Source organism: Ceratotherium simum, chromosome 18 (assembly GCF_057802395.1).
Source record: "Ceratotherium simum simum isolate JZ-2026a chromosome 18, ASM5780239v1, whole genome shotgun sequence".
Taxonomy (NCBI): Eukaryota; Metazoa; Chordata; class Mammalia; order Perissodactyla; family Rhinocerotidae; genus Ceratotherium; species Ceratotherium simum.
The window spans coordinates 40932772-40950916 of NC_141917.1; the positions used below are offsets into that span (position 1 = coordinate 40932772).

General features: G+C 38.0%; 1 protein-coding gene across 5 annotated transcripts in view; it reads right to left on the reverse strand.

Annotated features, from left to right (window-relative positions):
- The window catches only part of ARL15 (ARF like GTPase 15), a 415164-nt gene that overhangs the window by 30877 nt on the left and 366142 nt on the right, over positions 1–18145 (reverse strand). The gene's annotated exons all lie outside the window — the stretch shown is intronic.

Genomic DNA, 18145 nt, shown 5'->3' on the forward strand with positions numbered 1-18145 from the left:
GCATGGCCTTCTCCGAATTTCAATTCTTTCCTTCTTTAAGTCTGAAGTCTATATTCATTTCAGTTAACGTTTCCTGTCCCCTCGCCTAATGAGGATACTTCATGGTTCAGACCCGGTCTTTGTCTGGGACCAGGAGAAGAATCTGCTATTTCATCATAAAAGGATCACTGGTCTGTACTAGTTCAGTTAGTCCTTGAATCTGGTTTTCTTTGTTTTTAAATGACAATGACTATAACAACTTTGAGCAATCTTTCTTGAAGGCTCCTTAACTTTCTGTGCAGATAATGTCTAGTGCAAGAGGAATATTTAAAATACTCAAGAGGGGGTGTGGCACGTATGCTAACCAATCAGAATGGACACTGGTGGTAGTGCTAGAGCACGGTTCTAGAGGCTCCCTGCTAAGCCAGGAATTACCCCTTTGCTTGTGGGATTGCAGTGCAGCCCGGCAGGTCGTGGGGGAAGGACCAATGCAGTTAGAGAAACAGGGGGGCACTCCAGGGACGAGCCAGTACTTCAATATTTTAATAACTGGTCCATATGTGTTGATGCATACTGACAGAACTCTGCCTTGACCTAGAGTAGGTGATGGAAACTCTGACCTGTAAACACCACCTCCATAGCAAAAGGACAGCCACTTTTTCACCTCTGCTGACAACTGAGCTGTGTAGATCTCGAACCAGAAATACAAAAGAAAGACAACCTGAAAACTGTCTATTCCCTTGAGAACATGTGCTTTCCTTTATAAGCATTTCAAGTAGAGTAGTACTCAGTAAATGTTGCTGATTGACATTTATTGAATGCCCAGTGTATACAGAGCATGTTCTGGGAAATCTGTAACAAGAAAATACAAATGACCTAAATTAAACTTGCAGTTATTTTGACGTTTGATTAAAAAGGCAGCCTTTTGGAGATGAGTATATAATCATAACTATACCCTAATTAAGTCTTGTGAAAAGGTAGGTAACTTCAAACTTAGGATCAAACAGGTTTTGCAGAGTGCTTCCCCCCTTCATCACTCAAGTTCTGGTCTTCGTCAGCTGCCACTGGTAAGGGTCGGGCAGAATGAAAACTCATATAACTCAAAACAAACAAATAACCACCCCCGCCCCTGAAAAAAACATCCTCACATCGCCCCAACTTGAAACACAAGTTTGTGTTTGTGATCTGATTTTGAAGACCATAAAACTTTACATCTGCATAAAATATGATGCAGCTGCTTCTGAGGGGCAGGCTGTTCAACCCTCTCCCGTCCCCCCGCAACCCTGACATCCCTTGGTGAAAGGCTACTTGGTCAAACGATCTTTGAGGGCTAGAGATGAATTATACATCCTGAAAGTTGTCAAATGCACAAAGCATTGTCAAGTAAGGATGATTTACTTAAAAGCAACTCACTTACTAGTAACCTAGACTGTGACATTCTTTCATTGCTGGCATATTCTTGGGTACGTCAAAATAAAAATCTTGTTAAGATCCAAAAAACTCATCAAGTTTTATTGTTTAAACAATATTAAAAAAAAGAACCACCTGATTATTTTTCCAGACCAGGTAAACATTGTAAAATTAAAAAGACATATAAACACATGCAACCAAAGCTTAAGATCTTATTTGAAAAAATACGTGAATGAAAATTTCCAATGAGAAAGCAGGGCATTGGAGATAAATGAGACATGACTATGAGTTCTCTTCCTGGTGTTAGATTATGACTTTCAGGAAAAGGAGGTAATAAAAGCGTCGGGAGAAAGGTATTTGTCTGACATTGTGTCAGATTTCCTAAGGCCCATGAGCACCTTGAGAAGTAACAGCTGGGAGGAGCAGACTGAGAGCTTTAGCAGCATTTGGAAAGTTGCCATTATGTCCTCCTTAGCTTTCTTAAAACGCATTCATTTGTTATTTGTCTTTTACTTTTATTAGCTTAAAAATTTTTAGCAGATTGTCACACAAAAGACATTATGGGAGATATTCACAATTTTGTTGATTACTTTTCAAGCCTTTCCTAGTGTTACTTTAATTATTTTAAACAGCATTTTAGAACTGTTTAGATGAATTGAAAATAAGATTCATTCCAAAGAACTGATATGGAAAAGATATTCTTTGAGTCAGAATTTCAGAGCCAGAACGGAACTTACAAGTCATCGATTTCAACCCCCTCATTTTACAGATAAGGAGATCATGACCCAGGTGGGTGAAATGACTAAGTCCAAGGTCAGCTAGGAAGGTTCTGGGCATGAACAGAGACTCCTAACATTTAGTCTCCTTTTCTTTCTACTCAGGGCCAAATCCACACTGCTGGTCCTTTTCTTACTCCCACTCAGAGGCTGCTTACTCTAAGTAACCTGCCCCTCTTCTCCAACACAGGACAGCAACCAAGCTGTCTTTGGCTAACGGCAAAATCTGGTGGGTGGCACAGGGAGGTGCAGTTCTTTTCCACCAAGAATGTATACGCATTTACTTGCCTTCCTTTCTCCTTTGTATGCTGCTGCTTCTTCCTTCTAATTTTTATCAAATTCAATGCAACTTGCGAGCCCCAAATACCCAAATCAGTGTTTGTGAATTTACGGAGAAGGTAATACATTCCAATCAGGAAACTGTTAAGTTAGACAGATTAGACATAACAAAGAATTCAATCCCTGAAAAAGTGCTTATAAGTGTCTTTTAGCATTTTCACAGTCTCCTTCAACTGCCTTTAATAAAATCTATTTTCCCTCTAGCATCAATTTTCAAGATTTTTAAATTCTTAATCTTTAACTTACTGATTTGCCTTAAAATTAGAGATACTTCAACTTTTTTCTTGAACCTTTTGTTTTTTTCTTGTGGTGCTTACTAACTTTCAGACATTATGCAAGTCACTTAACCAGTTCCTTTGGTGGAAAAGTGATGGTATTGGACCTTATAAATTACAGCAAGCATTGACCACGCATGTACTATACATCTAGGTCCACGTTCTGCTCCTGAAAAATGAGCATGGACCAGGAGCTGAGGGTCTTGGTTGTGTTTGGGAGCTCAAAATTAAAAGCACATAACAAAGAGAGGATGCAGGATCAAGTATAGTGAAGTGAAAACTGAGCATCATCAAGAACCTAAAATCTGTGATTTGAACGAGGCTGTGGCAACTCACGTGGTCTATAGAGTGGTGGTCTCTGGACCCTGACAGCCTGGGTTAAAATTCTGGCTTTGTCCTTTACTAACTACCTGACCTTGGGTGCATCTCTAACCTCCCCTGGACTAGGTGAAAGCATTCAGCTCAGTGCCTGGCATGCAGGAGGCACTGCACACGTCAGCTAATATCCATGAACTCCACTCTCACAATCAGCGTAGAGGCAGGCTGATGGGAGCTCAAGTTCCTGGAGTCTTCATGCTGCATTCGAGATGGACTTTTGATTATAGTTCAGATTTGAATAGAGGAATATGAATGCCAGAAAGGGTTCCAGGAGATGGGGAGTGATGTATGGTTTCTTGAGTAGTTTAGATATTAAATGAGGTCAGTATTTTAGGACAAGCACTTGGATTAAATTTTTTTTAATTGCAAAGTAAATGTAAGCATTTGGTGAAAATCAATGTCACTGTTCTGACCATGATCTCTCTATAAGGGATCCCTGGGCTTCTCAGATCTTTTTCTTTACTTCTAATTCTCTAAGCTCACTATGAAGTGTGGATAAGTAAAGCTTTAACTAAAATCTAGCAAATCATTTCAGGTCAAGGAAATGAAGAGGCCTTTGTAAGTCTGAGGCACGAATTGAGACTCAACTTGGAGAACTTCATAAACAAATATAGCCAGTTACCCAAATTCTATTAATTGTCACTGATATTCATTCATATATTTTATTCCTCTGTCACCATATGGATGTATTTATGGCCTAACTGGAAAAAATATTCCAAGGACCTTGTTATTCCAGGAAATGGCTGCCACTCAAGAAGAACATCATATAATGCTCGGCAGAGTTCACGCAAAGCTTCTGCACCACTGTCTCGTCTCTCACCTCCAGGTGTCTACACCACATAAAAGTCATTGCTCTAACCAATGCCCACTGCACATTCAGAATGAAATGGTTTCTTACTGTAAAAATGGTATCATCCAAACACCCACAATAATTTGTATGTCGGATTGAAGACTAATGAATTTGCCAGTTTCCATAGGGCCTACATATTTATACTTTAGCAAGAGCACTGTAATTTTGCTTCTGAAGTTTCATTCCTTTCTTTCTATAAACAGAAATACAGAGTACCCATGGAAGATCATCTTTAATGTTTTTATGCGGTTAGAGGGAAACAATTCTCTTAGTCTCACTTATCAGGGCAATCTAATTCTTTGTTTAGATAAGCATTCCAGATAGGGGAATAAGTTCAAAAAAATGAATACATAAAAGCATGCAGATTGGTTAGATAGAAGGACAAGGGACAGAGGGAGGAAGTAGGGGTAAATATTATTTTTCCTTCCATGGGAGTATTTTAAAACTAAATGCCTTGCCCTGAAAAGTCAAGAGTTATGTAAAGTATTGGTGGTTGTAGTTATTTGAGAAAAGCATAACCAGAATGTGTATTTCTTTTACGGGTCAAACAGAAGTCAGGATAATTGTGAGTGCCCTTTACACCACTCAAAAATTGTTATAAAAATGAGCACCGTGAAAACTATAAAACTATAATACTATAGTGCCCACTATACATGTTTGTTAGCAAATAATAATTGTGAATCTTTTTACCAATCCACTGAATCAGAAATATGCAACTTAATTTAAAAAATAGCTTTTTTATCATTGTGTAAGATTAATTCCCCTTTATCATTGTGTAAGATTAATTCCCCTTTATTAAATTTAGATCCTAAAAGATAAGTCTCTTCTTTGAGAGCACTATAAACATAAAACATTTTATGTATAGCAGTGTTGATGAACTTGGCCATGGGAGATGGGATGGAAGGCCTGGTGGGCTACCATAAATGAATAGATCCCCCCATATGGAGCTCAGGCATATGTTGGTCTGGCTTCTCAATCAAAGCACCCCTGCAGGGGCTGGCCCTATGACCTAGTGGTTAAGTTTGGCACACTCCACTTTGGTGGCCTGGGTTCAGTTCCTGGGCATGGACCTACACCACTCATCGGCACCCATGCTGTGGTGGCAACCCATGTACAAAATAGAAGAAGACTGGCACAGATGTTATCTCAGGGCCAATCTTCCTGAGCAAAAAAAAAAAAACAAAAAAGAAAGAAAAGAAAAAAAGCACCTCTGCAAGGCCCAAGCATGGCAGCATGCAAATGGGAAAGAAATGCACAGAAGAGCTTCTATTCTTTTATTGCAAGAAAGGAAAAAAGCACAGGATAGTTTAGTATGGGCACACTTGGTCTGACCTGAAGTGTTCTCTTTCTTTACCTCCTGTTCTTAGGATGGGCTGATCCATTTACTATGAGTTATTTTTATATTAAACACTAATGGGGAGCCGAATAATTTCACAGGGAATTTCAGATTAAAGCCCAATGATATTAAATATCTGGAGAATCTGGTATTAAATAAAGAAGGGTTACCAGCACCACTCAAATTAAATTTTTAAAAATAAAATAAAAAATAAAATATTTTCATAATAAATCTAAAAATCACATACCCACACAGGCTGCCTCTTGCCACCCAATGTATACTGTGTTGGCTACCAGAAAAAAGAAAAGAAAAGACAAAAGAGAGAGAGAGATTTATTGTTGTGTCTCTTAAAACTTGCACGTTATCTTGAGACCTCCATCTTAACCAAGCAGCCTATGGCACCTCTTCCTGTTACTAAAAACCTGCTGTCATCTCTCAGTCGGCTGAGAGATAGCTTCAGGGTTGCTTGGATTTGGCATCTCCCAAGAGCCTGAGAAGGAAAGGGTCACTTGAGAGAAATGAAATTTACCATCATTTGGCAAACTTTTCCCCACATCATGTAAGTTTCAATGAGCCTAATGATTATTCCATACAAATAGACGTCATTTCTTCTAAATGCAAGAGATACATTTAGTAGAAAAGAGGCAGAAGATACTGCTTTTGGAATTAGAGTTTACTTCAAAATTAAGTAAAGGACACATTCTAGGGTGCTCAACATTGTGGGGGGAATATTGTTGTAGGTCAACTAATGCACATACTGATTACAGAAGACATTCCTATGAATAAGGCAACTATGGAAGAAATCACTATTTCCTTTAAATTATCCAGTATCAGACAGTATCATACCAATTTTTAACATTCAAGTGGTTTCCCCATAGAAAAGATGTAAATTGGTCTAGGGAATTAAGCTGTATTTATGCCAGTTTAATGAAATGAAATTGGTTGGAAATACAAGCAATTTAAGTAAGCGGAAAGACTGTGTCACAGATTCCTTCAGGAATTCTGGACACTAGATTCACCCTGTATGTTTTTATTTCTTTCTACCTAAAGAGGACTTCATGAGAATAAATGACGATGTTCCTAACAGTCAAGTAGAGGGAACAGTATAAACATGGAATGCTTTACACCTTTCATAAATTAATGCTTTCATAAATCATAAATTGTGATTATTAGTCTCAAAATCGAATCCTTACAAACATAAATGTATAGTCCCAGCTTTATTTGGCTTACAAAAAGGAAGAAAAAAAAATTTTTTTTTCTTCCTTTTGTGAGGATGATCAGCCCTGTGCTAACATCTGCCAATCCTCCTCTTTTTTTGCTGAGAAAGACTGGCCCTGGGCTAACATCCATGCCTATCTTCCTCCACTTTACATGGGACGCCGCCACAGCATGGCCCGCCAAGCGGTGTGTTGGTGCGTGCCTGGATCCAAACTGGCCAACCCCGGGCCGCTGCAGCGGAGGGCGCGCACTTAACCACTTGTGCCACTGGGCCAGCCCCAGGAAGAAAAACTAATGTTAGCCACAGACTTATATATGCTATTGACAAACAGGCATGTTATAATGAAAAATTCAGCAGGAAAATTTTCCCAAATTTAATCTTTCCTCCAACTAGGGTTGCTGCTTCTAGTCCAACAGGCCTTGCACTGTGTGACACCGTTCACACAATTATTATGTGAACAATGCTCCTACCTACACAATGCCGTTCACACAAATTATTATGTGAACAATGCTCCTACCACTTAAAGTGCACACATTATACAATTTGTTCTGTTGAAACAAATAATTTTAGATTTAATGAAGGATTAAATAATTTCTTTCCATCAAGGCAGATAGTGTGCTTGATATAGTCCCTTACAAGGGGACTACATTTGTGGTTTGTTTTTTTTTAATTAATTAATTAATTAATTTAGTGTGTGTGTGTGAGGAAGATCAGCCCTGAGCTAACATCCATGCCAATCCTCCTCTTTTTGCAGAGGAAGACTGGCCCTGAGCTAACATCCGTGCCCATCTTCCTCCACTTTATATGGAATGCCACCACAGCATGGCCTGACAAGCGGTGTGTCGGTGCGCGCCCGGCATCCGAACCACTACGCCACAGAGCCGGCCCCTACATTTCTTTTTATATTAAATTTTAGCTCCAAGAATAGTTTTGGCATTACGCAGGCATGCTCTAATTGGATCTTCGTCCTAAAGGAAGGAAGGTAGCAATAGACTGTAGCAATAGACACCTTTATTAGTGTCAATCCCATCTCCCTAGTCTTTGGCACTTGGACTTTCTTCCATCACTTATCATAGGAATACTATAAAAAGCTATATACATTTTCCTACACAGTACATTGCAATTTCCTCAACAGCATAAAAACCCAATGACAACCAAATAAAATGAGAATGACCAAGGTCAGGCTTTTCATTTCTTCTAAGGCTAGCCCACAAGCCTTTCTTTTTCTCAACTCCAGGTAGGTTTTGTTTCTAACAGTCTTGCAAAGAAGCTCGCAGGGTGGAGGATTGGGCTTATGTCCTGTGTATCTTCTGTACTCTGCACACGTGGTGCAGTAGCCATTTAATTGAAAAAATACTTTTTGATGGGTCAGGCTTACCCTAAACTGCTTACTGGCCTTAGGCTGCCACTCATCTTGATGATTATTTCACGTAATGCGTGTTTTCTAAAGATTAGTCCACACATTGCTGGATCTCAAAATTTAGTTTTGTAAATTGGCGTTTGTATTCTCTCGATAAACTCAAAAGGGGCAGCCTCAGTGCCCGTATATTGCTATGTTACAAAGAAACCACGGCCAGGAGCATTTTCAAACAAATCTAAACCTTACAAGGAAGGGAACTTCCACTTATTAAGAGAGAACCAGGATAAAGAATGCAGAAAACATATGCTTTTGGGGAGGGTGAGAGGAGGCAGTAGAAAACTAAACTTAAAATGATTTGGGTACAAATTTCCCCAAGGGAGCATAAACCAAACGGAACTGAGTAACGCCCAGCAGCCCCTGGCCCTGCCAACTGCTCCCCCTTCTTTGAAGAGCTTTGCCAATGGCTTTTACCTCTGGCACAAAGACTAGTTACAAAATGGACCTACTATCCCCAATCCCAGGCTTTCTAAATAACAAATAAGCAAGGAAGAAAAAACCTTCATAAGCGGATCACCATCTGGGTTGAGGAACGAATTTACGCCAGTGAAGTGGTGCTATGAAATTATAAACATTCTGGAAGACTCTGTGCCTTGATCAAAAGTACTGGGTGAAAGCCAAATTTGGAAACTGAAAGCAGGACGCAGCCAATGTTTGTGGTCTTTATCATTCACTGTTATATTGGTTATAGGTAATGCTGGACACAGTGTCAACGTGAAGTTAATGAAGGCTGTGAGATCTGAACAAGTGGCTGGCAATAACAAAGCAGGCCACAGGGAACTGAGATTTGCAAATAGAAGCTAAATGTGAGATTGTCAACGATGAAGGAGCTCGAAAAATTGCATGTAAAATGTAGACGAGCTGGGGCAAAGGACATTGGAAGCCCTATCAGTTTCTGATTCACTTCTAGCAAACAGAGCCCTTCTCATAATCCCCCTCATCTCCCAAATGTCTCCAGATTTATTGGGTACAGTTGGGTAATTTGAAAGGATTTACATAAGCATGAAAACTTAAGGTCACAGTTATCACAGAGTCAATGTTGTGGTTTATAACAAAGAAACAAATAAAAATCTTTTATTTAGAACAGGACCAAGCATCTCTGCTGTACTCTCTTGACATTACTTCTTGGGACAAACTTTAGAGCCTTTTCCAAAAAAATAATCCTATCCACCTTTGCTTCATGCTCTCCAAGAATCTTCCAGAGTCAGGGCATGGAGGCATGGGCAGAATTATCCACTGAGAAAAGGGACTGACTGAATCTAGAAGGAAAAAAGACACAGGACATAGGGAGGTACAGTGTGAACAGCATTCCCTTACAGGTCTTGACCATCGGAAGAAAGCTTTCCTTTTACCAGCAAAGACTAAGAAAAAGCATTCAAACATATTAGAATGAACACTTACAAAGCTCATCATAATATACATCAAGTTTAAGGATCTTTCTCAATGAGAATCTGTTCTTTCTTCTAAATTGCTTAGTTCAGTTTTAGAAGATGATGGCTGACATAGCACATTTTTTACAATACCATCTGCAGGATATTTCCAAAATCTGGCTTAAAAAGCAATGCCCACAAGTGTACGGTGATGGATGATAACTAGTCTTTGGGTGGTGAACATGATGTAGTCTACACAGAAATCGAAATATAATGATGTACACCTGGAATTTATATAATGTTCTAAACCAATGTTACCTCAATAAAAAACTTTTATTTTTATTTATTTATTTTTTTTTAATTTTTTGTTTATTGCGGTAACGTTGGTTTATAACATTGTAAAAATTTCAGGTGTACATCATTGTACTTCTATTTCTGCATGGACTACATCATGTTCACCACCAAAATACTAATTACAACCCATCACCACACACATGTACCGAATTATCCCTTTCACCCTCCTCCCTCCCCCCTTCCCCTCTGGTAACCACCAATCCAATCTCTGTCCCTATGTGTTTGTTTATTGTTGTTATTATCTACTACTTAATGAAGGAAATCATACGGTATTTGACCTTCTCCCTCTGACTTATTTCACTTTGCATTATACCCTCAATGTCCATCCATGTTGTCACAAATGGCTGGATTTCGTCGTTTCTTATGGCTGAGTAGTATTCCATTGTGTATATATACCACAGCTTCTTTATCCATTCGTCCCTTGATGGGCACTTAGGTTGCTTCCAAGTCTTGGCTATCGTGAATAAGGCTGCAATGAACACAGGGGTGCATGTACCTTTACAAATTGGTGTTTTCAAGTTCTTTGGATAAATACCCAACAGTGGAATAGCTGGATCATATGGTAGTTCTATCGTTGATTTTTGAGGAATCTCCATACTGTTTTCCATAGTGGCTGCACCAGTTTGCACTCCCACCAGCAGTGTATGAGAGTTCCCTTCTCTCCACATCCTCTCCAACACATGTTGTTTCCTGTCTTGTTAATTATAGCCATTCTGACGGGCGTCAGGTGATATCTCATTGTAGTTTTGATTTGCATTTCCCTGATAGTTAGTGATTTTGAACATCTTTTCATGTGTCTGTTGGCCATCTGTATATCTTCTTTGGAGAAATGTCTGTTCAGGTCTTTTGCCCATTTTTTAATTGGGTTGGTAGTTTTTTTGTTGTTGAGATGCATGAGTTCTTTATACATTTTGGAGATTAAGCCCTTATCAGATGTATGGTTTGCAAATATCTTCTCCCAATTGTTAGGTTAAAAAACTTTTAAAAAGCAATGACCAAAGGCTAAATTTAGATTTTGAAGATTCCTAAAGTTATGAATATGAATGTTGTGTGGGCAGAATACCGTAAACTGGAACTCAAAATCAGTCAAGATTAGTAAAATAATTTCGTTTTCTTTTACTCTGACCATGTTCATGAAAAGGAAATCATTAAGATTTCACTCAGGGTTCTAAATAAACATTGAGGTTATTATAGCTATTTAGACTTTCTGATAGATGTTCACAGAAATGTTTCCTATGATTAGTATGTGCATTTAGTTGATCTATGAAAATATTCCCTCTGGGGTGTTATTTAACCTTTCATTAAATCTTTAGTCATTTGTTGTAACAGATATAGCGAGACAAACTGCTTTTATATGCCACTGCACCTGGAGGTGGACCCATCGGCAGACTCTATAAAGACACATGCAGAATTCCTGGATGCTGGGGAAGCTGCCATTTAGCTCAAGGCTTCCTTACTGTCATTTCATGAGAAATCTTAAGTATGCAACTGCACATCCACTTAAAAGTATAATATTTTATTGTTTAACTGAAATTCCAGGGAAGACAGCATATAAATGGAGAAAAAAATGGAAACCTGGCCACACAGAGCTCTTAAATAAATTTAATAGCTGCCCACAGGCAGGAGATTTAATGTACATTAAACTCTTACCACTCGACACACACATCTTTTCCCTATAGTATGTAGGAAGACCAGTTCCAATAGAAGAAGGTCTTGAAGGATGTTATTACCCATTCTCCATCTATTAATAGAATAATGCAGTAGTCAAAAGACTTTCAAAAGATAAAAGCGTCATTCTCTCTAAAGTTTCTGGACTTCTGCCGAAATCACAGTCATATTTTCATATTTGTCAGCTCAAAGAGACTCTTTTATAATAGCAAATAAAAATTAAGTGTTCACACTGGGCTTCAAAGCAAAATTCTTTCAGTGATGATGCATAAAGCACAGTATACATCTTTCTTTAGGAAGGTTGACTGCCTCAAATTCAATATTCAAACTGGTAACATCACAGAGTTAAAACACACTGGGACAATGACGGCTATGATCCGACTTAAAAAAAATTAGGCTAATTATGCAGAAAAGAGTTCTCAGATGGGTGAATCCAGGGTCCTTTCCCAGAGGTGGCATTTTTCAGAAATGTCCTTCATAAAGACATGGAACTGAAGAGTGAACAGGGATAAAAAGGGAGACAGGATCACAATGAAGACTACTATTACCACTTGGTGAGTGCAGAGCAGTGTCCGAGTAAAGAATTAAACCACTTAATAAACTAACATACAAAAAGCTATTAAATAATATTAATCCCCTTGGTGTAAACATACTCACATCCTAACACTTTTTCTTGGATTACTTTCCCACTTTCTAAGAGAGTTGCTTTCTTTACACCTACTCTCATCCAGGAGCAGTGCCTGCTCATAAGCAGATCCATGCTTGTGAGGAACAGAAGTAACGATAAGTTGTTGACTTAAATAGTTTCAAGCTATTGACAAAAAAGAAAATAAATATCAGCAGAATCCTATTCAGCTATTAGCAGACTCAAGAGTACAAAAGCAAGCCTATCCTCTTTAAACCTGCGGCCAGGTTTCCATTTTTTCTCCATTTCTCCATGATGTCTAGCATGTATCATTCTTTCATTTTTAGCACAGTTGGTGGACTTTTACATCTGGAAATATCCCAAACCTCAGTGCCTCGGATGGTGCTTGGCAGATAGTAAGCTCTTGATGAGTTGTTGAGAGGAATCCTTAGAAATGTGGTTGAATGTTTTCTGGATTCCAGGGTAAATTTCAGGGGGTGCAGAGGGCCAACTGACAGTGGGGGGAATTTATTCATGTCTGATTTGCGCCTGAATTTGTTAGCCATATTCCTCCAAAGTAAACAGCAACAGCCCCAGAAATCCTAGATTATCTCAGGCATTTGTAATCTCAGAGAAAAGAAAGAAAATAAAAGGAAAAAATAAGAAATCATTTATGAAAGGATTAGCTTTTAGAAAGCGATACATATATAAACCTAGTAAAACAATATTTCTTTATATAAATGTCTTCATGATAGGCCTCTTTACTGAGAAATAATGATTATAAATAAGCAGCCAAGGGCAAAAGCTATCATTTGCTTCACACTTGGGCATTTATTCTCAACGACTTTATGATAAAAATGTGATTTTTGCCCACATCACACTTTAACAATGCTCAGAGAAAGGGTAAACAATTTGCCCAAGGTCACATGGCTAGAAAGCAGTAAAGCTGAGTTTTAAACCTGGAACTGCCTAATTCTAAAACTTATATGCATAATTCTAAAACTTGTCCAGCTTGGAAAATCAGAGAATTGGCTCAACTGCAGGGAGTTGGACCAACTTGAATTTCAGTCTTGACTTTGCCATTTGCTACCTGTATGATATTGAGCAAACCTTTGCATCCTTATCCGAAAAATAATACATATGTATCTCTCAGGGTTGCTGCAGGAATTACAAACAACGTCTAGAAAGTCCTTGACAGCTGCTATTGCTACTGTTGTTACCATCATTATTATTACAAGGAATACAGACTTTTGAAATTGATTAGGAGTTGACTATCCAATTTTCTCATTTATTGATGCATTTCATTTGCATATAACCCGACGATGGGACTCAGTTAAGCAGTTCGAGTTCCTCTGCTAGGGTCGCCTAGAGGAAAAGCTGGGACCAGAACTCTGCTTCCTTGCCCAGTGCTATTTCCACCACCCTCTGCTACCTCTCACTTGTTTTACTTTAAAAAAAAGTAAACTAATCCCAAAGATTGCTAATCAAATCCAAACCAAATAGGGAAAGAAACTGTTCCTCCTTTGCAGAGAACCGTAAAATAGGAATGCAGAAAACACATGCTTTTGGAAAAAAATCAACAGAAAAAACTCAATACTCTTTGGGTACAAATTCCCCCAAGGGAACACAGAACCTGACAGAACCGAAAAAAACACCCACTGAAAGTGGACCCTGCCAAGAGTTCTCCCTCCCCGGAGGCTCAGTGTCAATGGCTTTCACCTCTGGCATAGTGACCAATTACAAAATGGGCCTTCTAGTCCTAACCGACCACAGATGTCCTAAATGACAAATTAAGTGTCCAGGAGATAAAAGGTTATCGTGGAATAAGAACAACACACACACACACACACACAGGACCTGACATGGGATTAAAAAAAAAGTCTCATTTGGTTTTTAGCACATTTACACTGGTTTTTTTTTTCCAGGATAACTCTTAGGTCAGTAGTTTAAACAACTATTAAAACTTAAGAGGAAAGACTCCCATGGAAGTGCTACATAAGTATCACATAACAATAACACCAACAAGGATGTGCCAAGTCAGGGCGAGGCTATGGAATGGCAAAGAATTCACGGGTTTTAAGGGACTTCCCAGCCCAAACAATGCTCGACTGGTACCACAGCAACAGCGTCATCCCCGGGGGCTGAACCATTCCCAGGGCCATTCATATCAAGGTCAGATCAGTGTTCCTATTCGTTCTCATGAGAGTAGAAATGACAGTCAGTGTTCATTATCAGAGACACAGAATACTAAAATGCTGAAATAATTTTCTCTCGATCCAGAGGATTGTGAAAATAAACATCCTCCAATAACATGGTATTCAGAATTTAGGAGAGCTTACAAATATGCAAAATGTTTTATTTTGTTCTTATTTGCATCTCTCTTCTTTTTTCCTTTTTTTTTTTTTTTTTAAGTTACAAAAGGTGGTTTATCCATATTTCTCCTTGGATAACTTTCTGCTAAAAAAAAAAAAATTAAAAATTTAAGACTGCTTGGTGAGCAATTGAACTACGGCGCTACATACTTACCCTAGGAAACCTCCCCACCACACGCATGGGTAAATACTCTTACTTTTTTGTACAAAGACATAAGAAATCAAACCATATTTCCAAAATAGCCTGCATACGTTTTCTTACCGATAACCATTACATTATTTTGCAAGTCAATCTTCCAACCATCCTCTTAACCAGGTTGTTTACACATTTTTAAAAAGTTCTTCTTATTGGTGTTTGTTGTACTCATCACTTTGTTGTCTGACCACATTAGCCTCAGTTTTCTGTCTCTATGTTTAGAGTTAATCAGGATAAATCAGAATTATTTTTCCGTGGTTAGGTGAATTTTTCCCTTTTTTGCACAGAGCTTTCCCAGCATCACACAATTACACCAAAATTCTTTAAGGTATTAGAGATTTCCTGTAGGTCAGTTACTGTGAAGACTCTTAGACTCACACCCAAATGATATCTTGGTTGCATTTCTTCTAGGATATACTTCCCTCAACTACTCAAATTAAGCATATCAAGCATCGTTAATCGGATTAGGTTTAGGAAGAGCTCCAAATGCAATCACTGTCATGGTGAATATAAAGGCAATTGTTATTTTTCTTCAAGTACCTTGACCTTTTCCTTTCACTTCGGGAATTATTGTTTTGTAATAATTTCCTTATAAAAGTATTACCTATCTTCTGTATCTTCCCAAAGTCTTATATTTCATGTTAATGCTTGTATTTCAGTTTCCATCTTACTGACATTAGTTTGTTACTAATGCTATTAAAGTTCTCTTCACAAATTTGCTCTTGTGTAAGGTTGCTTTCCTTCCTGTGTTTCCTTGTGTTAAAAGTTACATTGTTTGAATTAGTGCACATATTTACCTTTTGAACTTTAAAATACATACTTAATCTTTGCAATTTTTCTGGTATTGTGGAAAATATTCTACTTGAAAGTCATAAGAATGGATCGTGCAAATATATTTACTTCCCACAAATATCCTGTCTTGCACAGTCATTTAAACAAAGACAAAACGAGTTTGGGAATTTAATATTGCTTAGATACAAATCATCCCAAAGGCATGCTAGACCTTTAAGATTCTAGTTATCTCAAAGATTTTAAGCAAAATAGACAATGACACTTTAATTTCTAGGGAACTCAAATACTTTAAATGTATACTGAGCGTTTCTTAGGAAGCTCATCTTTTGTATCACTCAATTCTCCTAGGATGTATATTGGTTATACCATAGGTAGGAAGGGATTTCAACAATACAAAGATCGATAGGGAGCCAATATGGCTTCAAACTGAGGAAAATATTCAGTCACAATATTTCGGTTTTGCAAATAGAAAGATATTATATCACTCACGATTCCCAATGTTCCTTACATTTGAAGTCTGTGGGTTAATAGTCATGAAAGACTAAAATTACACATTATATGATTCTAACAAATATGTATAGAAATCTGTAATTTAGACGTGTTACCCAGAGACCAAACATGTTGACTTTTGCTTGAAAATAAAACAAATAAAGGCCTTAATTTTTAAAACCAGACCAACCAGTGCTACAGTACTGCTTAATTCCCACAGGGATATAGCAAGAGTTGCATTTTCTTAATTTGCTGAAAGAAAACAATCCGTAACTTTCTCTCTACCTTTGAGAAATTTAATAAAATCAAATTTTGAAAGAGATCAAGAGTAGAAATCAAAATGTCAAAGATGGCTAAGAAAAAGCCAGCTACTCTGGTGGGAGTTCCTTATACATATTTGAAGAATTTTTCCTCAACATGAAATGAAGTTAACAGGAATTCACTCATTATGCATGGTCTAGTGTAACATTAAATGCCCATAGGTTATTTTTAAACTTTTATAGACATAGAAGTTAGATGTCATGCTTCCACATTTAACAGAGAACAATTACGGATTTTAAAAAAAGGAAAGAAAGAAACACACACCTCACTTATGCCCATAACTTATGGAACTTCCATGTTCAATATGAAAAATAGAAAGAGCATTTCTAATGTGATGTCAATTCTTTTGAACTTCCAATAATTTGAATATACATTTAACAGCAAATAGTTTAATAATCACATCATGCAGCTGACTTAATTCTCAAAATGTCTTTGTAGTTTTATTGTTCTATAAAAGCAAACTGTTTCATCGAAAATTGTACTAGGTCAGACTTTTACAAGAAAAAAATTTATTATATTGCTCATTAAAGCTTAAAGATTAGGGGCCGGCGGGTGGCGCAAGCGTTAACTGCGAGTGCTCCAGTGCAGTGGCCCGGGGTTTCCCGGTTCGGATCCCGGGCACGCACCAACGCACCGCTTGGCAAGCCATGCTGTGGCGGCGTCCCATATAAAGCGGAGGAAGATGGGCACGGATGTTAGCCCAGGGCCAGTCTTCCTCAGCAAAAAAAGAGGAGGATTGGCCAATGTTAGCACAGGGCTGATCTTCCTCACAAAAAAAAAAAAAAAAAGCTTAACGATTAATTACCAAGTTTAGTCAATGGGGTTCCTTTGAACTGCCTGTGAGATGAATGTTTTATTACTTATTTTCATAATACTGAGTAGATTTGACAGATTTTTACCTTACAAAATCTCAATGGTTTATTTCACAATATTATTTATTTCTTAAACCAAAGCATTAGTCATTCTTTTCCTTTCCTCCTTCTCCTTTCCCTTTACTTTTATAGGATTTTTTAAAAGAAAATACTTAAAATATGAAGAAATCTAACATTACACATCATTAAGCCTTAACCAAATTCACAATAAAGTGTGCCCACAATCCTTAAAAAAAGAATTATGTATACAAAAATACATGGGAAACTTGCTGTTCTTAGAGAAGAATGGAATGGAAAAGATAAATAAATTCCCACATCTGAGGTAGAGTTTTCTTTTTAAAGGAGGTCGGGTAAGTTCATGCAGAAAAACCCTACAGAATAGGCTTGTCATCAAACATAAATGAAGCAAGGATTATTGGGTTTAAGTTGTTTTCTTATGAGTCAAAAAAATTTTTCAAGGGTTTTAGCCAAGTATATGAAGGTAAGTGATGCCCACTTCTGGTTTTGCCAAAGAACACCAGAAACTACAAAATCCAAAGGCTCTGGCAGAATGAATCTTGACCTGGGTCAATTCTCCATAATAGGAACCCATAGAGTATCTTCTAGTCCAAGCCCACTTCACGTCTAAACTATTAGATAATAGCAGGCCAGATGCATGTTCTCAACGAAGCATAGGTGATATATTTGGTGGTTCCTCTCTGAGTTATTAGTGATTTCTCCCTTTCTTCACCTCCCCTCCACCTAGAGGAGGGCCTACTGCTCTGCAGGGTGCTCACCTCTGACTACCTCCAGCAACTGCCTCTTAGTGCCTAATTGTGTCTGGCGTGTAAGAGAAGAGAGAGACTTGCACAGATATGGGTCACAGGGAGCTTGAACTCTAAGGCAGACTACTATCACAGATAAACATGTTCAAGATTTCCAGACAATACAACAGAAACATCATGCCAATATACAAATAAATATTACTTAAGTCAGATATCAGACCAGGATAATCTTAGAAGTAGAAAGTACCTGATTTGAAAAGAGAAGTTTTCGTGCAGGTATATGAAAATGTGCAGAGGCGCTGGGACACAATAAGTGATTAAAGGTAGACTATTCTAGTAGCCC